At 45.5% G+C, this 22152-nt stretch overlaps 1 protein-coding gene across 1 annotated transcript in view; it reads left to right on the top strand.

Annotated features, from left to right (window-relative positions):
- Nucleotides 1-510: 510 nt before the first annotated feature.
- Nucleotides 511-22152, top strand: part of LRRC8D (leucine rich repeat containing 8 VRAC subunit D) — a 124508-nt gene continuing 102866 nt past the window's right edge. Inside the window, exon 1 of the mRNA XM_045478196.1 lies at nucleotides 511-607. The gene's annotated coding sequence lies outside the window, so the exon portion shown is untranslated. The remainder of the gene's footprint in view (nucleotides 608-22152) is intronic.

Raw genomic sequence — 22152 nt, forward strand, 5'->3', positions numbered from 1 at the left:
CCTGGCTCCGCGCCCTGCTCAGGTAGGCGTTTGACAGGTAAGTCTTCAGGCGACAGCGATCTTCCCCGCCCCATGCACCTGTTCGGCGGCCAGCAGCCTCCCGCCACCAATCCCCGACCCTGGGCCACCTAACTGGCCGCTAGCCCCCTACGGTGAGCTCGGCCCGCTGCGGAAGCGCCCCGACCCTCCGCGGGCGCGGCAGGGCGGCCAGGGGAAAGTGCTCGCCGTCACATGGAGGCCCCGGCCCGCCCCATTGGCTGTGGCCGAGCCAGTCGCGGCGCTCGCAGGCTGCGGTTGGTCCCGGAGCTGCAGCGCCTGCACGGGCCCGGAGTCCATGTTACGCTTTGTCTAATTCCCCCCGTTACAGAGTCATGTGCTGCTGCTCCCGTCGTCGCCGCTGCCGCCGCCCGTGGTGCCCCGGCTCCTCCGCCGCGCTTCGAGGTGGCAGCCGCGGGCGGGGCCTCGGGAGCAGGGTCCAGGGCGCCGCGCGCCTTCGCCGCCCCGGCGCGTCCCGGTGCAGCCGCCGCCCGCCGCAGGTGATGCCGCCACCTCCCGCCTCAGCATAAGCCGTGGCTCGGCGGCCAAGCTGCCCCGACTGCCCCCCAAGGTTAGTGCTAGCCTCGCCGGGGCCGGGGCCGCGCAGGTGGGAGCCGCCCCGGAGCCGAAGCGCGCGCCCCCGGCGCAGGCGTCCTGCCCCGCGGCCGGGAACTGGCAGCGAGGGGCAGGGGCGGTGGGGGGTGGGGGGGAGGGGGCGCGGGCGGCGCGCGGGGCCGCGCTGGGTTCCCGTCTGCGACCGCCCGGGCCCGGAAGATTGCGCCGCTCTGGGCAACTGGAGCGGCGGGCGCCGCCGAAGCCTCGGCCGCCGGCGGTGGGCCCTGAGAGAGGAGAGTGTGGACTGCCTCCCTCCAGCTCCCCCTCGCGCGCGCTCCCTCCCCTCGCCCCCGTCCGCGCAGTCGGGAGGGCGGGGAGTCCCGGTTTCGGCTCCGCTGATTGCTCCCGGAGGTGGGTGTTTGGTGTCTGGCCTTGCTGGCCGGGAGCCCAGAAGGTGAGCCCTTTAACTTCTCGTGAAACGCCTCCCCCTCGCCTGCTTCCCGCGCCGGGTGGGCTGGGCGGGGAATGAGGGCCGCGCCCCGCCCCCCGCGCCGGAGGGAGGGAGCCGGGGGCCCGCAGGTGCACCCTGCCCGCCGCGGGCCATCTCCGGGTTGGGTACCGGTATAATCCGCTTCTAGCTTGTTTGAAGGCGTGGGCACTTGGGAACTGGACTTCTGCTCGAATCCTGGCCAGGGGCTTGGGAAGGAGGATTGGGGGAAGTTGCTTACTGGAGGGTTGATAGAGGCCTTCCTCCTAATGTCCCCCCTCATTTGGGGTCTCCCGTGGGGATAACAAATTAGGCTTTTGGTTTTTTTGGAGGGCTGTTTTTTTTTGTTTTGTTTGGTTTTGTTTTGTTTTCTGTGTTGTGTTTCTTAAAAAGCCAGCCGCAGTGAAGGAGAGCTGCCGCAGGTCGAGGGAGGAGAGGTAGGTCCCTGCTGGAGAGGAAGAGGTGGGATTTGCGGTCCCAGTGGGTACGCAGCTGGGGGTTGTGTGGCAGAAGGTGGGGAGGTGAGGCTTCAGGACAGAAACAACGCGAAGGTGTGAGGGAGCGAGCGCTCAAGAGGTAGGCCGAGAGATGGGGAACAGTACTGGGGAGTCCTAGCCAATTGTGGGGCCCAACTTGAGCTACTTGGGCTCATACATGGCTCCTTCTGCTTTGCAAATTTCCTCCTTCTTCTTCCTTGAATTTCAAAAATATTTCTTGTTGGGCAAATCTGTGAGGATATATTTTGAAAGATAACTGAGTAAAAAGAGAGCAGGCTTCTGGAAACTTTCCTGAGCTTTGAAAATAAAATTCCATTCAGGCCACTCTTATTGAGCACCTATTTTGTGTTCTGTGCTGGACTTTGGAAGAGTCTGGACAGGCGAGGAGTTACTGTCTGCAGTAATTGTGACGGCTGTTTGCCTCATAAACAACCAAAGGGCACTTCCAAGTGCCAAGAATGACAGTGATTCAGACCTTCCCCACCAAAGCTTCTGGGACCCCCCCCCCCCCTCCCGCTCTTTACAGACCTGTGGGAAGAATCCATGGCTAGTAAAGGAGGTCCGTAGACAGCATTTCATTTTACTGTCCATAAATACTGGCCAAACCCCTGCCATCAGCTAGGAAAGGGTTAGAGTTGTCACTTCTCTTGTATTCCACATGAGTTGATTAAAATCCTGTTAAAGTGCAAAAGCAAGAGAGGAAAGATCCTGAGATGAGTTAAAATAAGGATCCAGCACAGTTGATTTGGAGTGTTTGGTCTCCGTAGGTTATTTAGGGAGTCTCCTGTAAAATGATTAGGTAATCCACGGAGCTGAAAGAAATGCAAATCTTGAATTGGCATGGTTTACTTACATATTTGAACATTTTATCTTAGGTTTGTCTCGTTTTTATTGACGGTGTGTGAGTGTGTACTTTGTTGATTAAAACTCAACACGTTAGAAGTTTGCAGAGGAAACTGTCCTTAGGTGACCCAGTCCCCCAGTTTCTTCTGTTACCACGTTGAGTAGTGTATGATGCAACAGTTAAAGTATTGAGCCATATTCATATCTTTTTCTCCTTGCCAAGGTTTACAGAATTCAAAAACTTGATCAACACTTTGCCGTTTTCCCTTCACTTTTATACTGTGATTAACTTTTTAAAATTAATTTCACAAAATGTTGATGTATTTGTCATGTCCTGGTAGCTAAACTGTATTGGTAGTTGTATGATGGAAGTTAGACTTGGTTCAGTCTCAGTAACACAGGTAAATTGGCACTATGTGTGAAGAAGTCAAAAGTTTTGTTCAAACTGTGTACTCATGATCACACATGCTCTTGAAATGGTAGTTGGTAAGGGATTTCACGTACTTTCCATACATAATTGGAGCTGATACTTGACATTCTAAGAAACACCAGTCACTTTATTGAGTGCCAGCAGCAAGCGGAAAACCAGAGTGGGCGTTGTGGTTCCCTAACAAGGAAGGAGAAGATTCTTGCACAAATAGAGGGCAGGTAAGACAGATACAAGTGAGGACACCACCAGAAGCATAGGATTGCATTTTTTAGGAGGTCAAGGAATACTGAAATGGAAAGGGTGTTTGGAGCCAGATAAAAGTATTGTGTGCTTTGGGGAAGGGGGAAGGAGCATGTTTTAGGGGAAGCAGTGAGCTTTGTCCCAAGTCAAATATAGTAAATAGGTTTGCCTGGCTGGAGCAGAGAACAAGACTGATGGAGTTAGGGGAGATCTAGTTGGTGGAAAACGTGAAACACAGGTCAGTGATGCTAATCATTTGCCTCAAGAAGAGTGGTTCTCAACAAGGGGTGATTTTGCCTCCCAGCAAACATTTGGCAATGTCTGGAAACTTTTTCTTTTTTTTTTTTTTTTTTTTTTTTGTCATAGCCGGGAGGCAGGTGCTACTGACATCTAGTGGAAAGAGGCCAGGGATCCTGCTGCACATCCATCCTGCAATGCTCAGGACAGCCCCTACAACAAAGAACTATCCCGGCTGAAATGTCAGTAGTGCCAGGGTTGAGAAACTCTGCTCGAGACAGCAAACGTTAGGGTCACCGTGAAGGAAAGTTACATCTCAGAATGGGCCTTGAAGGAGGTGGTTCTTGATTGGTGAGCGAGGACGTCAAGTTTGGGAGGCCAATCTAGGAGACCTCTGCTCTGCTCAGCCTGAAGTGAGTAGGATCTGGGCAAAGCCTAATCAGAAGAAAAGGGCATTTTTGAGAAATCATGGCAGATGAATTAGCAGGGCAGTATAATACTGGGTAGGTGGGGAATCTTGGAGTCAGAACTGGAATTTTACAGAGGTCCTGGTATAACTTCTTTAGTAAATTTTACACTTGCTAGACAGCCTCTGTTTAAACACCCCTAGAGGAAAGCCAGTCGGTTAAGCAACCGACTTCCGCTCAGGTCATGATCTCATGGTTTGTGAGTTGGAGCCCCTTGTCAGGCTCTGTGCTGATAGCTCAGAGCCTGGAGCCTGCTTCAGCTTCTGTGTCTCTCTCCCTCTCCCTCTCTCCCTCTCTCTCTCTCTCTCTCTCTGCGCCTCCCCTGCTTCCCCTGCTCACATTAGCTCTCTCTCTCAAAAATAAATAAACATTAAAAAAAATGTTTTTTTTAAATAACCCCTAGAAAGTACAGGGAACCCTGTAGTTAGGAAGACATGTCATTATATCTTTGGATTCCATGTGTGATTTTTATTTGAGCTGAAGGCTGCCTCCTCGAAACTGTTCCGTTGATTCTGTGCCTCTGGAACTTCCCATATCCAGAGGACAGCCCCTTGAATTCACAAAGACGGTATGATGTCTCTCTCCCCATTTCTCAATGCAAAATAGTCAACCTCTTCTCACAATCCTGTGTGGGACATGGTTTCTAGATGTCTTTTTAGTTTGTCAGCATCTCTCATGGAGAGTAATGGTATCTGGAATTAAATACGGTAATTGAGGTGTGCCTGGTCAACAGAGAGTATAGTAGGACAGCTTTTTTCTAAGACTAAGGCATAAACATCTACTTACTTTAATTTAAACAACTGTCTTTTTTTTTTAATTTTTTTTTTCAATGTTTATTTATTTTTGGGACAGAGAGAGACAGAGCATGAACGGGGGAGGGGCAGAGAGAGAGGGAGACACAGAATCGGAAACAGGCTCCAGGCTCTGAGCCATCAGCCCAGAGCCCGACGCGGGGCTCGAACTCACGGACCGCAAGATCGTGACGTTGCTGAAGTTGGACGCTTAACCGACTGCGCCACCCAGGCGCCCCTGCCTTTTTTTTTTTAAGTTTTTATTTTATTTTGAGAGAGACAGAGAGTGCACACACAGAGGAGGAGCAGAGAGAGAGTAAGGAAGAGAATCCCAAGCAGTCTCTGCGCTGTCAGCCCAGAACCCAACGCGGGGCTCGATCTTGATCTCATGAGCCGTGAGATTATGACCTGAGCCAAAATCAAGAGTGGAATGCTTAACTGACTGAGCTACCCAGGTGCCCCACAAAACTGCCTTTTTTTTTTTTTTTTAAATTTTTTTTTTTTTCAACGTTTATTTATTTTTGGGACAGAGAGAGACAGAGCATGAACGGGGGAGGGGCAGAGAGAGAGGGAGACACAGAATCGGAAACAGGCTCCAGGCTCTGAGCCATCAGCCCAGAGCCCGACGCGGGGCTCGAACTCACGGACCGTGAGATCGTGACCTGGCTGAAGTCGGACGCTTAACCGACTGCGCCACCCAGGCGCCCCTGCCTTTTTTTTTTTTTAACGTTTATTTATTTTTGAGAGACAGAGTGTGAGCGGGGGAGGGGGAGAGAGAGGGAGACACAGAATCTGAAGCAGGCTCCAGGCTCTGAGCTGTCAGCATAGAGCCTGATGTGGGGCTTGAACTCACGAACCGTGGGATCATGACATGAGCCATAGTTGGACGCCCAACCGACTGAGCCACCCAGGCATCCCCAAAACTGCCTTTTTTAAAAGACAGCACCTAGCACAGATTCACCTATAGATTCTGTCCAGTCAAACTGTCAAAACATCCAGATATGGTGTTGAGCTGCTGCGACCCTATTCATTGGGCAGATTTTTGTATGTGTAGGTGAGATTGAGTGGACGGTTTTTAGTTTTTGTCCCTGTTCAGTGGTATCCTATTTATTTTGGTCCAATCTCAGGCCTTTTGAGATTTTAAAGTCTTGATTCTGCCTTCTAATTCTATGAGAGAGGAGTAGAGGATGACTTTGCCAAAAGCTTTATAGTCACTTGTATTAATACTGCATGAAACCCAGTAGTTTGGCACTGCTGGTCCTATTTGAGAGCTGAGGTGTTTAGTGATGGAGGTAAATTCTAGGGGTCGATTGGCCCTTAGGTCAGGGGCTTCTAAGGAATCTATGTTTGTGGTCAGACTACATTGCATTTAGCTTTTGCAGATGTTTGCACCTGAGGTGCCCTTTTGAAATTATTTGAGTCAGTTGCAAGCTTCTGAAATCTGTACTCCATCCTCTAGGGTCTTTGTAATTCTGTTTAGACATCTGGAAGAGAATTTCTAATGTTCTGTGCAAATCTGAAGCTTACCAGATCAGAGTTGCTTTTGAAATTTGTGCGGACATAAATAGGATAACTGGTATTGAAAAAACCACGTATGAACGTGGTTCCCACTCGGGCTAAGCTTTTTTTCCTTTTCTTTTTGCTAGTATGCTCAAAATACTTAATTAGTGACAGGTTTACATTTGGGGCAGGAGAGAGGATTAGGGCTTAGAAACAAGCCCTTTTCCCAGAACTAGGGTTTAGCTTGTCATTGGTGTAATTTCATACTTACCAGATTTCACGTGTCTTCACTGAAATGACATTAGGAAATTACCACGCTCAGATGTCTTTTGAAGCAGGCAGTTCAGAAAGCGTAAGTAACTTAGTGCCAAGTTCTTCAAATGTTCTAGATCTATCCAATAAACTAGATTTAAACAAATGATTTGGTTGGGATGGTAGCCATCCAACAGTTTTGAGAGTGTTAGAACAAAATTCCAGATCTTGTAGCTAACAAGTACAGCCTCTTTGTTATGAATATCCATCATGCCCTGATCCCCTGCTGGTGTGTTGTCTGTCCAGATGGTCTGTTCGCTCTCACTTCTGTTCTGGTCCACATGGGAAACCTCTCCATGTCCTTTGGAGGTGAGAGATATTCCTGAGAGCAGAAGGGATGTTTTGTGAAGGTGTGAGATTTCTTGAGAGGGAAAATATTTGAAAGCCCTTAGGTATTGTCCTTGTAGACTTTCAAAGGCTATACCGAACTTGAAGCCACCTTGGAATTAAAGATGTGAAGTATCATTTTGAATAGAAAGGTAGAATTTTGTAGATGGAAGGTATCAACACTTGAATTTTGTATCCATAAAATCGAGGAAATCCAGGCCCAGGGAGGTGATGTGATTAGCTGTAGCTTACCCAGGAGGTGACAGAGCAGGCATTAGAATTCATCTGCCTTAAAGACCACAAATAGAGGCTAAGGATAAGGATTTCTCCTCTGCTTGAAGGTGTGTAAACAGTGGGTCCCTCAGGCCTTATTTACATAATTGATCCAGAAGAAGGAGCACACAGTGGAATTTCTAAGTTTACAGATGACAGCAAGCTCTTCTGAATTATGAAATAAGTAACCAATGGGGATTTACTCCAGGGAAACCGTATTAGGATATATGAGTCATCAGCAGATTTGCAGGTGAGTTTCTCTGTGGGCAGTGTGAGGTCAGGTACTTAGAAATTATGGAACTGTCATAGGGTGGGTGTTTTGCTGCAAAACCCAGGAAAGGACTTCAAAAACACTTTCACAGTGTTGTCCCAACTTGCTCTTGCAGGTTAAAAAAGGCAGGAAATGCTAAGCTTCATACAAAAGATTTTGGAAACGAAACAGAAAATCTTATTTGATTTTCCACTGTGCTTTGTTCAAAGCATGGGCACTGGTCTTTAGGAAAGACCCTGGAGCTGGAACGACCAATGTAATGGTACCTAGAAAATGTAGACATTCCTGCTAGAACGGAAGCTCCAGGAGGACAGGGCCTTCCCCGTCTGTTTTTTGATAAAAATATTGGGATTTAATAAAATAAAAAATAATGGGATTTTTAGTATCTGGAAAGAAGACTGCAAGGAGATATTATTGAAACCCATGAAACCGTTAGGATAAGGATAGAAGAACCTGATTGTTCCCCTAATCCCAGCAAACCTGAATGTGGTATTTCAGTTGCCTGCTTCCTTGTCTCCATGGTCCAGTACTTGTCAGTGTGGCAAGGGCGGGGAGATATCTGTATTGTTCTGCACTGATTTCCTAGTGCCTCATGCATGGCATGTCCTCTGTTCATATCTGTTGCCAGAAGGAATGCATGAAGAGGTATACGTTAAAGCTTTATTATACGCAAGTTCAGGATGAAGGCAAAAAAATGTGGCACCAGTTTTCTCAACCCTGGCTATCATCAGAGTCAGTCTGGGGAATATTTTTAAAGTTGCTCAAGCCCCATCTATCGAATCAAAATCTCCGGGGAGTGGGGGCGGGGGGAGTTTCGTGTTGAAACGAGCTCTCCTCCACCCCCCAAGTGATTCCATGTGTAGAGCCAAGACAGAACCACTCACTGTCTTTTGTACACAGAAGTCTGGGTACCCACTGAAGACAAAAGGTTTTGAAACATTCGTGGCTGACAGGCTCACAGTTAGTTACTAAGACAAAGAACTTTAAGGATACATCTGTGTCCTTGGAAGGTGATGACCAAGGCAGTGGATGGTTCACAGGGTGGCCCGTGGTGTTTTCATGAGGTGCTGCATCCCCAGACTGGATGGCATAATGAGCCAACTTGCAGTCTGTTCCTGAGCAGTTGTTTCCAGGTTCCATGGTGACAGTTGCACCAGCCTGTGGGGTAAAAGAGTAAAAGCAATGCGGCAAGCTTTTGAGTTTTGATTTTAATGCTAAGTTTATTCAATTTCAAAGGTCTTTTTAAAAAATCTTGGGTACTTCCTACTTTGAGGTGTTAATTTTGTTTCCTCTTGTGAAGGATGGCGATGATCGCTTTTTTGAGGTCATCTCTTGGTCACCCAAACCCTGGCAGTTTTATGACAGCCTTCCTGTAAGATTCTACTGGTCTATGAAATCAAGTGTGGGAGCTACTACTGCTGAGGTTTTCAAGATGTCCCTATCCTCCTGTTGACACCTGCTGTTGTGAAGGCTCACAGATATCCATGTTAGATGCCATTATGAACATTTCTTAAAACCCTTTTTTACTTTCCTCTTCTGCTTGCTGGTAATAGTTAGGAACACTGCCAAGGAAGGCTTCACTTCCCCAGCAACCCATAAATTCCATTGCTAAATCTTAGCATCAACAGATCACCAACACTGCAATAAATTCTACAAAGGAGGGAGAAGAAAGGAAGCGCAAGACCACCCTCCTTTCTGATGTTGACCACCAGAAAGCACCAGATCTCCAGATCTCATGCAGTGGAGACAGGACACATTCATGCCATCCCACTGTGTATGAAATACCATCAGTCAAAATCCTTTTTACTGATTGTTCCAAGCTTAGTTCTAAGAGATATTTAAAAATTGAAATTGTGTGGAAAATGGTCTCCATGATGCACCCCACTAAATAAGCTTTTAAAATCAATTTATTATCAGATGTAACTAGTTTTGTTTTGTTTTTTTAACTTAACTGGTCAAGAAGTAATTGGACAATGTGTGGACTACCCCAAATTAATACTAACAACTGTTAATTAGGCATTTTCTGATTGTCCAAATGTATGCCCTGAAATTTACATGCATTCTCATGCCATCCTCGAAGCAATCCTGAGTGGAAGGTAGACTTACATCCTACCTTACAGATGAGGTAACTGGGGCTTCAGAGGTTATGTGATTTGTAAAAAAAATCACACAGAAATGGTGGAAGTGGAATTTGAAATTAGCCTTGTTATTTCAAAGCCCGTTCTCTTATCTACTGTTCTCATTACTCTTGTATTCTTTGTATTCATTTTATAATACCTATTCATATTCTTGCCAAAAACAAAAAACAAAAAACTCCAAGAAAGAGAATGGGATTTTGAGGTCTAGAGGGACCTCGCAGCTTGTCCAGGTCATGCTCCTCATTCAGGGGTCAGATCTGAAATGTGGGGACAGAGGCCATAGAGAGTTGAGCCCCAGTGACACCTGCATCTTCTGTTTTCTAGGACAGTGTTCTCGCCAGCACACAGGGTTTTAGAAAATAGCAACCAAAATAATACCATTTGAGTGAAACTTTACCCTAGAATTGAAAGGGTAATTTAAAAGCACTTGTTTTGGTGACTTCTCTAGCCCTATTCTGTTTTGTCACCAGTGTTGGTGATGGAATGCCACTTGTAATAGTACATACACATTAAGCACCCTTCTCCTAAAGAGATCAGCCTTACAGTAACAGCTGGACACAAATATGTCAAGATGTAGCTGATATTTATTAAGGTGTTATACCCAAGTGCTCGCTGAACAACTGCTATCACAAATATATGCAATTAAAAAAATAATCATATCTGTATTCCTCTAAATAGACCATGAATCAATATCCAAATATCTATATCCTGTATTTATATTGTCTTAATATAGATTTATTATGATCAAGCATAAGTATTTCAGCGGAGTGAATTCATCCTGCTAGAATCTCTCCTTTCACGGTTTTTTCATACTAGCATTTGACCACTAATAAAGTACAAATTAGGAAATGGTCTGCAGTGTTAACACAGATTGCACAAATGCACCCCTTCCTATACACACAGGTACAGAGAGGGAGGGACACTTTTCTCTCTCTTTAGCCTAGTTCTTTTCAAATATTTTTCTATTATGGGGCATTTCCCATTTCTCTTGGTTCTAAGTTCTTTTCCTTATAAGTTATTTGTACCTGGCAAAATCTGTATGGAGCCAAAACTGGGTAATTGCATCTGTAGTTTCTGCACTAACTAGAGGGAGCATTAGAGTGGATGGTAGCTTTGCCTCGGTTCTCAGGCAAATACTAAGCACTGCCTGCAGCAGGCCTCAGGGAAGATGATGTGCAGCAGCTGGTCTTCAGCCTCAGGGTAGGGTGGCCAGGAGGGAGGGGGCTGGACCTGGGCTGAACTAGAAAATGCAGGTCTGCCTGAAGGGGCTCTGTTTAGCTGATTTGTTCAGCAGCCAATTGTTGGCCATATGGGAATGTGGGCAAGTCTTGCCAGATCTTCTGATTTTTCACCGTAAGCCAGAAAATCTGGATTATTACTTTAAAATCTCCTGATTTTAAAAGATCAGCTAACTCAACATTTTAAATAAGAACTTCCTGCCGACCAAACAAAATGGCTTTGTGGGCTGAGATACAGCCTGCAACCTTAGGCCCTTAGAGATGGATAGCCCTAAGGGGCCAGGTAAACAGAAGCATAAGATGTGAATAAAACCACAGCACACTTGGCAAATCAGTTTAAGTGGAAACAAATCAAAACTTGATTTCATTGCTTTGTGCTTCGCACCCCCCCCCCCCCCCGCCGCCACCCCCCTCCCTGGCCATGTACACATAAAGCAGAAAAACTCAAAAGCCGCATACTTTCAATGATGGTAACAGTTTCTGCCCTTTAAATTTGGTATGTTTGAAGTGAATGCATTTGAAGGGTTGTCTTGCTTGAGGAGTAACAGATTCAGGGAGAACTGTGTAGTTTGGGAGGGAAGGAGCTAGGCAAAAGTGATTCAGAGCTGGGGGCTGAGGGGGCAGGTGGGCCGAAGAGCAGAGAATGAGGGGTGAGTACCACTTGGGAAGTGAAGAAAGAGATCATCTACCCCCCAAAGATAAGGGAAGAGGAACGTTTATTTATATCTCAAAATTGATTTGGGGGTGATAGGGAAGACAGGGTTAGGAGAGTCCTTACCTAAGAAAGGGAAAATCATGACCTGATACATACTGAGAAGTAGTGTGGGATCTCTGTGGGTGGGCAGAGTGCCATTCTTTCGCCATTGCTAGTGTGTGCGCATTAATTTGTGTTGTGGCTTCTGCAAAAGGAGAACCGGAGTGAGAAGTAAGGTGAAGGGTTCATGTGAGAAGGGAGAATAGAATGTAGAAGCAGAAGAGGACACTGCACAGCAGCCAGTACCAAAAAGGAAACCGGGAAAGCGTTTGCATTGCAGAAAGTTGGCTGTGTTGGGATCCAGAGCCAGGTGGCCCCCCAGCTCGCACGCGGCTCCCCGGGGCTCCAGCTTGTTTTGCTTGTGGAGGGCTCGCGTGCTCAGCGTGGCTTGCGGCAGCCCCCACGCCCCCGCGTGTGAAGTTAGCGACAGCACGACCGCATCTGCCCAGTCGGGGCTTGCTGCTGGGGAACAGTGGAGGCTGACTTGCCACCCCATCTCCCGGCTGGGTGCCTCCATGCAGGACACGACCTCAGACCTGCACTGTGACCCCCACTAACGCTGCCGCCTGGTTTATCTGCTCTTCTGGGGAGAAGCCTTCAGTCGTTCGCCTAGAATAGGTCGCACAAATGCCCTCTCTGAAAGTGGAGAGGTTCAGATAGGTGACACTTTAGCCGATCTCTGTTGGTAGCGGAGGCTAGACTCCTAGCCTGAGAGGGGGATTTTTAAAAGCATTGTTCTCTTAATCATCCCGAGCATAGCACATTGTTCCTGGAATTTCAGCATTTTCTGGGAAAGAACTCTTTTGATTCATCAGCAGGTTCTATTCCAGTCCTTAGGACTGTCATCCCTGGGTGAGCTGAACCATGTCCTTCTCAGCTGGTGAAACTTTAAATTTTTAACACTTTGGTTGCTTTCAGAATAGAAGACCCATTTTAAAAATGTGCCCTCGCATCAGGGTAATGCAGTGAAGGTCTTCGGGGTTTTTTCTCCTTATGGAAGCCAGTTTGTAGGATTGAGAGAATGGGTGCAGATTTCCTTGCACTATTGCTGGGAAAAAGAACAGTTCTTCAAATTCCACCGTTTGTTCTTCCAGTGCCTCCAGTCCACAGACGGGAACCCAGAAAGATCCTATCAGGAAGTGAAACTCGTAAATAATCTTTGTGCTGGTGTGGGGCATCATGGATCAACAAATGGGACAAGAAGTCTTCTTGAAACTTCTTATGAAATACACTTTGAAAAGAACACAGTCTTAGCGATTCTCTTCTGGAAATAATAATAGGAAACATCTATGAAGTACTCACACGCACCTGGCACTGTTTGGAGCACTTTGCATGTAGTAGCTCATTTGCCCCTCACGACAGGCAGAGTGCCCCAGTGTGGACGCACTTCCCCGTGACCGTGGGCAGCAGTCAAGGAGCTCGGGCGTGTATTGGCGGTAGTAGCAGGGCAGTGATGGGAACCGAAGCCCTTGCTGCTTCAGGATCCGTCCTTTCAAGGATTGCATTACTGCCTCTCGCCCTCTCTCCCGGCAAGGACCTCAGATTGGCGTTAGAAACTCTTTTGCTTTCCACATTACCTCAGCTTTAAACTCAGGATCAAGGTGGGATTTTAAAAAAGAATGAGTATTATACTCCTTCCCTAATTGCTCCTCCACAAACAGAATGAACAGAGTTGTCAGGAGCTGTTTCCATCCAGGAACAGAAAGCTGAAGATCTTCCTGAAACCATGTGCTAGCATCTTGGACCGCTCATCCTCGGGGCTGCTGTTGGGGCCTTGCTGCTGTCACAACCCTCACTCTTGGCACCAGAATCGTTTTTAAGAGCACGAAAGCTGTTTTATGTTTACCTTTACAACTAGTGGGTTTGGAATGCTTCTGAGAACCCTAAAAAAAAAAATTGTTTTTCACACTTAATGTAAGGCAGTGGGAGGTCCATGAGTCTGGAGCTTAGGGACTTGAGTTCTGGTCCTCGCCCTTTCTTCTACTGACCATGTGACCTTGGATTTCACAGGACTTGGATTTCATCCTCTTGGGAGTGATGGGGGTGAATAGTGGCAATATGACTGGTTTCGTGAGGGTAAGGTGCTATTATACAGGACGGTAGTTTATCAACAACAGTAGTTGTGTGTGTTAGGCAGTGACTGGACCAGTGTGTCCTTTGTGAGCCGTGGAAGTCATTTTCCATGGGTGAGCAGTGAGGTGGATGCTTGGGAGTACTTGGGAAGGTTTGTGTTGATCTGAACTTCTTCCCTTTCCTGTTCTTCCCTTACCTGTGTTCTAGTGTGGACGATAGTGTGGGTGTGGACTCAGTTTCTGGCCCAAACTCCATTTCCTTGGCTTTTCCCCCTCCTACTTTGGGCTCGCCTCCAGTTTGCCTACAAAGTACTGTTTGTTGTGAGGGTGAAGCGGGCGATTCTGGGCAGCGACACTGTGGCTGCAGGCAGTTACTGTAGTTCAAAGCAAAAAGCCAGGCTGGAGTAGGAGGGACACTGACAGGGCTTGTGCATTAGAATTTCGTACATTGGTTTTTGAAGGAAAGAAAGGGGGATAAGACATGACTTGTCACTAGGAACGTTACGAAATGCCCTTCCTAACGGAACAGAATTGGGTGAGGAAAAGAGGCCTTTAGGAAATCACTGCCTATTACTCTGAAAGCAAATGATTTTTTTTTTTTGTTTTTTTGGTGAAAGCAAATGCTTTTTGAGCAGTGTGTCTTGTGGTACATTCTAGTAGGATACAAACAAAAATTAATAATAAAAAATAATAAAAACAGGTGTCATTTTGGTGAATTTTTAGGTGGTCCATATTGAGCCAAACATTTTTCATGTTTTATCCTCACTTCAGTCATGGAGATAGGTATCATTTGTTGTTGCTGTTCCATTTCAAAGATTACAAAATTGAGGCTCACTCTGTTTAAATAACCTAGCAAGGGTCTGGGCACCTGGGTGGCTCAGTCAGTTAAGCATCCGATTTTGGCTCAGGTTATGATCTCACAGTCTGTGAGTTCAAGCCCCACTTTGGGCTCCATGCTGACAGCTCAGAGCCTGAAACCTGCTTCAGATTCTGTGTCTCCGTGTCTCTGCCCCTCCCTGCTCATGCTCTGTCTCTCTGTCTCTCTCTCAAAAATAAATAAAGATTAAATAACATACCAAGGGTTACAGTGCTAGTAAGTACCTGGAGGAACTAAACTTTGAACCTGGATCTGTCTCTCATCCACAGAATGAAACGAGTTACATTTCCCTCCTGCTTTCAGGGAGGAGACCGGTGTGTGAACAGTGTAGTATAATTGAGCACAGTGTGCATGCAGTATATACCGTAACCCCTGCATGAGCTAAAGCTTTTGGACATTTGCTTGGAGGAAAGAGAGACTGATTTTTTTTTTTTTTTTTAGTTTTATTTATTTACTTATTTTGAGAGAGAGAGAATCCCAAGCAGGCTCCGCCCTGTCAGCACAGAGCCTGATGTGGGGCTCGAACTCACTAACTGTGAGATCATGACTTGAGTCAAAACCAAGAGTCAGACGCTTAACTGAGTGAGCCACTCAGGTGCCCCGAGACTGTAAAGACCAGCGAAGATTTCATACACACAGAAGAATGGTTTCAGAAAGGACCTTGAAGGATGCAATAGACTGGGACCGTCAGGGTGGGTGTGGTGAAGTATGGAAATGAAAAAGGAAGTATGCAGTGTGTTTGAGGGAATTGATGCTGTGACAGAGTGAGAGATGTGGGAGAAGGGGAGAGCAGAAAAGCAGTTTGGGACAGGTTACTGAGGGCCTGGAGTGTCCTGCTACAGAATTTGGACTTCGTTCCATTGCCTTTGAGGTTATTCCACTAAAGGTTCACGAGAAGGGACTTTATTTGCTCTAGTCTCTGACTTCATCGATGGTAGCGTGAAGAGAGGAGTAAATGTCTGCAGCAGGGATTCCCCAACTGAGCTGCACCTTAGGTCACTGTGAGTTCCTTAAATGAACAGAATGGCGCACTCACCCCCAGCAGTGATGCTGATGGTGTAAATCTGGGGTGTGGCCTGGCCTGGAGGATTATATTCGAAAGGTGCTTCTGAGTGCAGCCAGATCCAGGAATAGGTCCTGTGGGCATTAGAACATCGGGAACTGGGGCTGTACTGAGCCCAACAGTCATTGTGTGGATAATTTTGAAACGACGCGAGGGGGCCAGTAATCAAACCTTGGAGAAGATCTGTCTTATATGCTCTATAAATCTTAAATAATCTCAGAACAGGGTCATTTCCACATAAATTTTCCCATTCATGTCTAGAATGTAGTATGGCTCTAATCTTTATGCCTGTGTGTTCTATTTGCCCTTTTTCTTTTATTTAGAGGGAAATGGAATATGTAGGATTTTCTCGGTGACTGTTCATCAGCGCAGTCTCTCAGGATGTGAGTTCTGGAGTCCACTGCCTCAGGCAGGGTGGCTCAGTGCTCACAGTTCACTTCAGTCTCTTAGGAGTTGGCCGAAATGCTGCTCACTTGTCCATTTCCTGGGACCCAGCCTGAACCGAAGCCTTTTTTTCCAAATGTTGCAGATCTCCCTTACTCCCCTTTCTTGAGTTCTAAATCAACTATTGACGTTTAAAGTTTAGTTTCTGCTGGGAACGCAAACAGTTCTACCAAGGGAGAAGCGATTTCTCAAGATTAAAGAAATTTGAAATTATAATTTATGCTTAAAAAAATAATGTTAGTCCAAGTTTTAGCTCTCCTCTCTCTTCCTTCTCTACTGTTCTTTATCCTGCCGGGTGTCTGCAAACCATTCTCATGACCTCCTGCCTGTGTGGCATATTTGTAGTGGGGCCAGATTATACATACACCACTGACTGACTTTTTCATCCGACCTCCAAATTCAGCTTTCGAGCCCCTTCGTTTCTTTGAATTTTGCTAACAAAGTCTTCTTGTTGAAAGGAATATTATTTCTCATGGAACTGTATTGATGGTGTGTGGAATAATAGGAGCATGCTTTTTAAAGTTCAGACCTAAGGCCCCCAAATCCTAAACCTCTCCAATTCGCTGTTGCTTTATACTTAGCTCAGTGTTGGCATTTCAGGTCTAGAGGTGGTTAGCGCCCATCGGACATCCCAGCCCCTCCCTGAAAATTAAAAGGAGCACAAAAATGAAACTGAATTCCTTGTTTTTCTTCACCCCTCGGTTAATTTAACGGACTCCATTGGCTCGCCCTCATTTGCCCTTTTTACACCTCCCAAATTAATGTTATGTTCGCATTTGATTATAACGGTGTGAGTAATTTCTGAGTTGCTTTTGAAAACTGTTCCTTACGGTTCTTTTCTTCACCATACCAGTAGATCCGGCCAGTGTTTTTCTTTCTAGCTGCTTAACGGGTGGTTCTTGTTGCCACATAAGTTTCAGTTGATTTAGTGATCCTGATTTCATGGCACACTGTATCAAATGCTTCAGAAAGATCAAAGTACACGGGGATCCTTGGATTCCCTTCCGTTGCTAACTCACTTGTGCTGTAGCCAGGCAGTCCTGGAGCCTCGCAGTCCAGGATTCTGCTCAAGGCGAGGAAGCAGCTCTTCTCCCTGGCTTTTCCATTCTGCAGATATCCTTTCCTTTCCTGCATTCATTTATTTAGCAACATGTAGTGGGCTGTGTATCTCTGAGCCCCTTCAACCACTTTTTGCTGCAAAAAGGAAAAACTCTGAGCCTTTCATGTGCCATACCCATGGGACTATTCTCCCCACGAACTTTCATGCTGGAAACAACAAGCCCCATCTAATTGTACCTTATTGGTAGTAAAATGTGTTGGTTAAAAGTAGACTCTGTGGCCAGCCAGGCTGCCCGAGTTCTGCTATTTGCTAACGGTGTTACTTTGGACAAATTGTTATCTTTTTGTCTGTTTCCTGATCTGTAATACAGAGGTAGTGGTAATTCCTACCTCATAGGGTTATCAGGAATAATTGAGTCAGTGTATGTAAAGTGGCTAAAATTTGTTTAGTTAGGTTTAGTTTAAACATTGGTAAATAATCTTTCAGAAGTTTATAATAACATTTCTGAGTTTTCTAGGCATTTTGTTACTCTTTTGTGCTGTTTGCCTTAGCCATTCCATTACAAGCAAAGGAAAGAAAATTAAACTATCCGATTTTGCCACCTTAGGGTTATTCATAAATTGCTTTTTTTCCTTTAAGATTCCATTATAATAGGGGCACCTGGGTGGCTCAGTTAAGCTTCCGACTTCAGCTCAGGTCATGAGCCACATCAGGCTCAATGCTGACAGCTCAGAGCCTGGAGCCTGCTTCAGATTCTGTGTCTTCCTCTCTCTTTGCCCCTCCCCTGCTGGTGCTCTGTCTCTCTCAAAAATAAACATTAAAAACATTAAAAAAATTTTTTTTATGTTTTCATTTTTGAGAGAGAGACAGAGCCTGAGCAGGGGAGGGGCAGAGAGAGAGAGACACAGAATCTGAAGCAGGCTCCAGGCTCTGAGCTGTCAGCACAGAACCCAATTCAGGGCTCGAACTCATGGACTGTGAGATCATGACCTGAGCTGAAGTCTAAAGCGTAACCGACTGAGCCACCCAGGCGCCCCATTAAAAAGGATTTCTTTATAATAGATAATTGAGAATTGATATATTCACTAGAACAGTGATGTATGTGAATTATTCCCTCTCAGCTCCTATAATTTGGTACCTTCAGATGTGTACAGATGTTTATGATGTTTATGTATTTTTTAAATCCTTTTTAAGAACACGATTTTGTTGGTAGTGTAAGTTTTATTTGTTTGACTTGTTAGGAGCAATCCTTTTAAGTTGTTGGATTTTTCATATATTATTTTTTAAATGGATGCACAAAGAGAATTAAATTTTTTTAAGACTTTGTTTTTAACTAAGCTCTACACTCAACGTGGGGCTCAGACTTAAAACCTCAAGATCAAGAGTCACATGCTGGCCTGGCTGAGCCAGCCAGGCGCCCCTAAATATTTTTTTTAATAAGGAAGCAGAAATACTCACTACAGAAGATGAATAGACAAAACGTGCCTTCCAAAGAAAAATGTCTTATAGGGCAGTGTTTAGTCTACGCCATACACATCACAGTCAGCAGTCAGTAAATAACCCACGGCTGTCCACGGCTAACAGTTTGTGCCAGAACCATTTTGAATACTCTTAACTTGTGTACAGGTATTTGCATTTAGTCAAACTCAGGTTGTTTCTTGCTATTCTTTCATACTTATGCTCTTTAAGTGACTGCCCATCAGCCAGGATGGCCTACTTTACTTATATATTTCCATACTAACTGAAGAATGAGAGGGAGACTAGGAAAAAATGTATTGAAATTTTGATCATCACAGTTTGACCTGTAGATCTGTCTTCTTTATTATTTCATGAAGTAATATTCAGCCACAGCCCACGAGCATATGTAACCTAATTTGTATGGACTTGCATTGCCAGGGTTTAGAATGAGTTGGCCTGTTGCAAAATACACATTTACAATTTACACTTTACAAAAATTTGGCAAGGTGATGAAGCCACATGATGCAGCTAAGAGAACATTACAAGTTGGGTTTGAAAAGTAAGTAAGAGTCTTCTGAGTAAAAGTTGTGTAGCACAGAACTATAACTCCACAGCCAAAAAGGCACCCACTCGTTTCTCTTTAATTAAAAGGAGGAAGTTCAGACCCAGGGTGAGTTTTAGCTCCATTACCTGCTGCTTTGAGAAAATGACTTAACATCTGTGAGCCCCACTGCTTCTTCTCACATAGGGTTAGCGACCCTTCCCTGTAAAGGCAGTTCTGCAAATTCAGTGAGGCAGGGCATGTGAGGGCCCCCAGGTCAAGTTCCTAATTCTGTGCAGCCTGGGTGAGTTCCTATGTGTGATTGGAAGCCTGTGACCCTGGGGCACTGGGCTGAGAGGTCTACCAGCCCAGGTCTAGAGTCACCCTGGCCCTGTGTTTCTCCTCTGTGGCTGGCTTTTCGAAGTCCTGCCATGGGGTGCTCCAAGCAGTGCTTTCCTTCTCAGCTCCTTCAAAGCCAGGAAACCCCTGTGCCCAGAAGGGACCCTAAACCATCGTGCAGGCAGAATTTTTTAAAATGGCGTGTACCCCTTTACTACATTTCTGCCGTGGGAAATGACACTCTGGCTCCTGGAAAATGGCTCATACCCCTCTGTGGGTAGATGCCAGTCTAGCCAGCCAGTTGGCTCCGAGGACGTCTTCCTTGAAAGCCGTGGCCCAGGTTCTGCAAAGGCTGGGAGGTGAGTGTGAGTGCCAGAGACCTCCTTCACCGAAAAGCCTGTTCCAGGTGCCATCCTGGAAGTGCAGACAGACAAGGACACTGACTGAAGGCTGCGAGTACAGAGAGAGACCGTCTCTTAGGTGACCAGACAGCTTGTCAGTTTTCTTTTTCTTGTTTGCAAAATCCAGCCATAATAATGACCAAGAGTCCTCATACAAAGAAATCTGTGGCAAACATTTTTAACCACCAAAGTAAGGTCTTTGTCTGTCTTTTTTATGATGAAGGAAGATAAGCAACATCATTTGAGACATGAGTTTATCATCTCCTCCTCCACACCTCTTAGTCCTCAGAGAAGCTGTCTCTCGTCACTTACTTTGGAGCTTCCAAAATGGCTTTCACAATGTTGCCATCTTCATCCATGGACTGTCATACCTAGGGAGTGGAGACTCTCAAAATGAACTTCCAATATCCTTCCAAAATCAATTTTATCTCTTGTGGCATGATTTGTACCTACCGGGGAGCATATTTTTTCTCTTCCTAGGAGGTTGTGATATACATAATGTGTGTGTGTGTGTGTGTGTGTGTGTGTGTGTGTGTGTGTGTGTGTGTGTATTTATTTCTCAACAGGTATAAGGTAGAAACACTTTTCCATGAAACACAGAAACACAGAAGGTGCAGGAGAATAGCTGAACAATGGGAAAGTATGATATGGTACTTAGACCTTGTGGCTCTTAGGAAGCATGTGTGGGACTGATGCAGTCATAGGAGTGTTGTATGTATTATCCAAACTGTAAACTTTGGGATCCATGCAAGTTAATTTAAGCATGTTTCCTTTGGATTTTCTTAGGAATTCACTTTTTCTTCAGAGGTTTTCCTTCTAGGCTCTTGGAGTCCTAATGAGTAACAGAAATGAAGGCAGGGATACCAAAATGTATTGTATTGTATTGTATTGTATTGTATTGTATTGTATTGTATTGTATTGTATTGTATCTATTTTATTTTATTTTAATGTTTATTTTTGAGAGAGAATACACACACATGAGTGGGAGAGGGACAGAGAAGAGACAGAAGATTTGAAGCAGGCTCTGCACTGACAGCAGAGACACCCACATGGGGCTCGAAATCATGAACCCTGAGATCATGACCTCGGTCAAAGTTGTGCTTAACTGACTGAGACACCCAGGAGCCCCTAAAAATGTATTTTAAAATAGAATTGTGTCCTCAAAAACATGGTAACATTGACAGTTTTTTTTTTAAATGAGAGAGAAGTGAGAACAGTTCTGAGCTACGTGCCTTCCTTTCTGTTGCCTTCCCACCGTGTATTTTATGGAGGGGGGGATATGGTAGTGCTTTGGGAAAAAGGATGAAAGACATGAAGAGATCTGAAAAGAGATGAAGAATTGACAAGTCTAGGGAGGCAAAGGACTGGGAGAAGGAAAAGGTGGCAGCCAGGGCCCAGCGGGACCCTAAAAGGATGCTGAGACCCCCTCAGAAGTTTGTAGTGACAAGCCCTCATTAGACTGGGCATTCCTGAAGGATGGGGATGTATCTCTGCCCCCACCCAGCCCCCGCTGCCCCTCTTGAACTGCTCTTGCGGCGCACCTGCGCACGCTCCTACTGCCGAGTGTGCTCCTTAGGGAGGGGGCAGGCAAGGGCAGGTGAGATGCAGTTCATCTGGAGACAGGATAAACTTTCTCCTTCACTCTCTGCAGGTGCCTGGGGTCTTGCCATTGCCAAGATTCTTAATCGCCTTTCTATATGTGCTCTATTTCTTGGCTTGTCAGGAGGGCAATAGCATACTATTACAGTGTGAGCTAAGCGCTGAAGCAGAGAGGAATAGAAAAGGAGAGAATTTCAACAGTTTCACTCAAAGCTGAGGTCATGTGTATGTTGTTTTATTTTCCCTCTTAAAAAATCCCAGTTAGAGAAAAAGAATTCAGGGAACAAATATTAGTCAGCTGATTAGGTTCTGAACTTGCACAGACTTTGTACCTTGGCATAAGAGTGGCTATCTCTCTTTTGAGAGAACCTTTTGAACTTTTGCCATTGAGTAATTCTGAAAAGGCTGAAAGAGCCAGTCGTAGGCACTGGGGAAGAGCACCGTGTCCTCTGCTTGGGTAATAAAGGTACTTATTATTGAGGTGGGTAAGGACCCTAGGTAGTCGAACAGGGTGATAGCATGTAAATTGCAGAATCATTTAGAGATGAAGAAATGGATCACAGATGGTCACTGGGCTTGATTTGTCTCCCAGGATTCACTATTGTTTTGAGAATTAGCAGAGTGTAGAGGAAATGGCCCAGATTTTATACTTAGGAAAGACCTGTTATTCAGCTCTCCATTTGACCACTTTCTAGCTGAGACGTAAGGACAGTTACTTAACTTCTCTGACCCTATTTCCTCAGTTGGGAATAGGAGAATAGGACATTCATAGATCTGTTGGGAAATGTTGAAACTAAGAGCTGATTAAAATGAGATGCTGTCTAGCCAAGAGTAGGAACTTAATGTCCATCAATTTCTACTTCAGTCAAAATTTGGCTTTTTATATAGAATAATTGTCCTAC

Source organism: Leopardus geoffroyi, chromosome C1 (assembly GCF_018350155.1).
Source record: "Leopardus geoffroyi isolate Oge1 chromosome C1, O.geoffroyi_Oge1_pat1.0, whole genome shotgun sequence".
Classification (NCBI taxonomy): Eukaryota; Metazoa; Chordata; class Mammalia; order Carnivora; family Felidae; genus Leopardus; species Leopardus geoffroyi.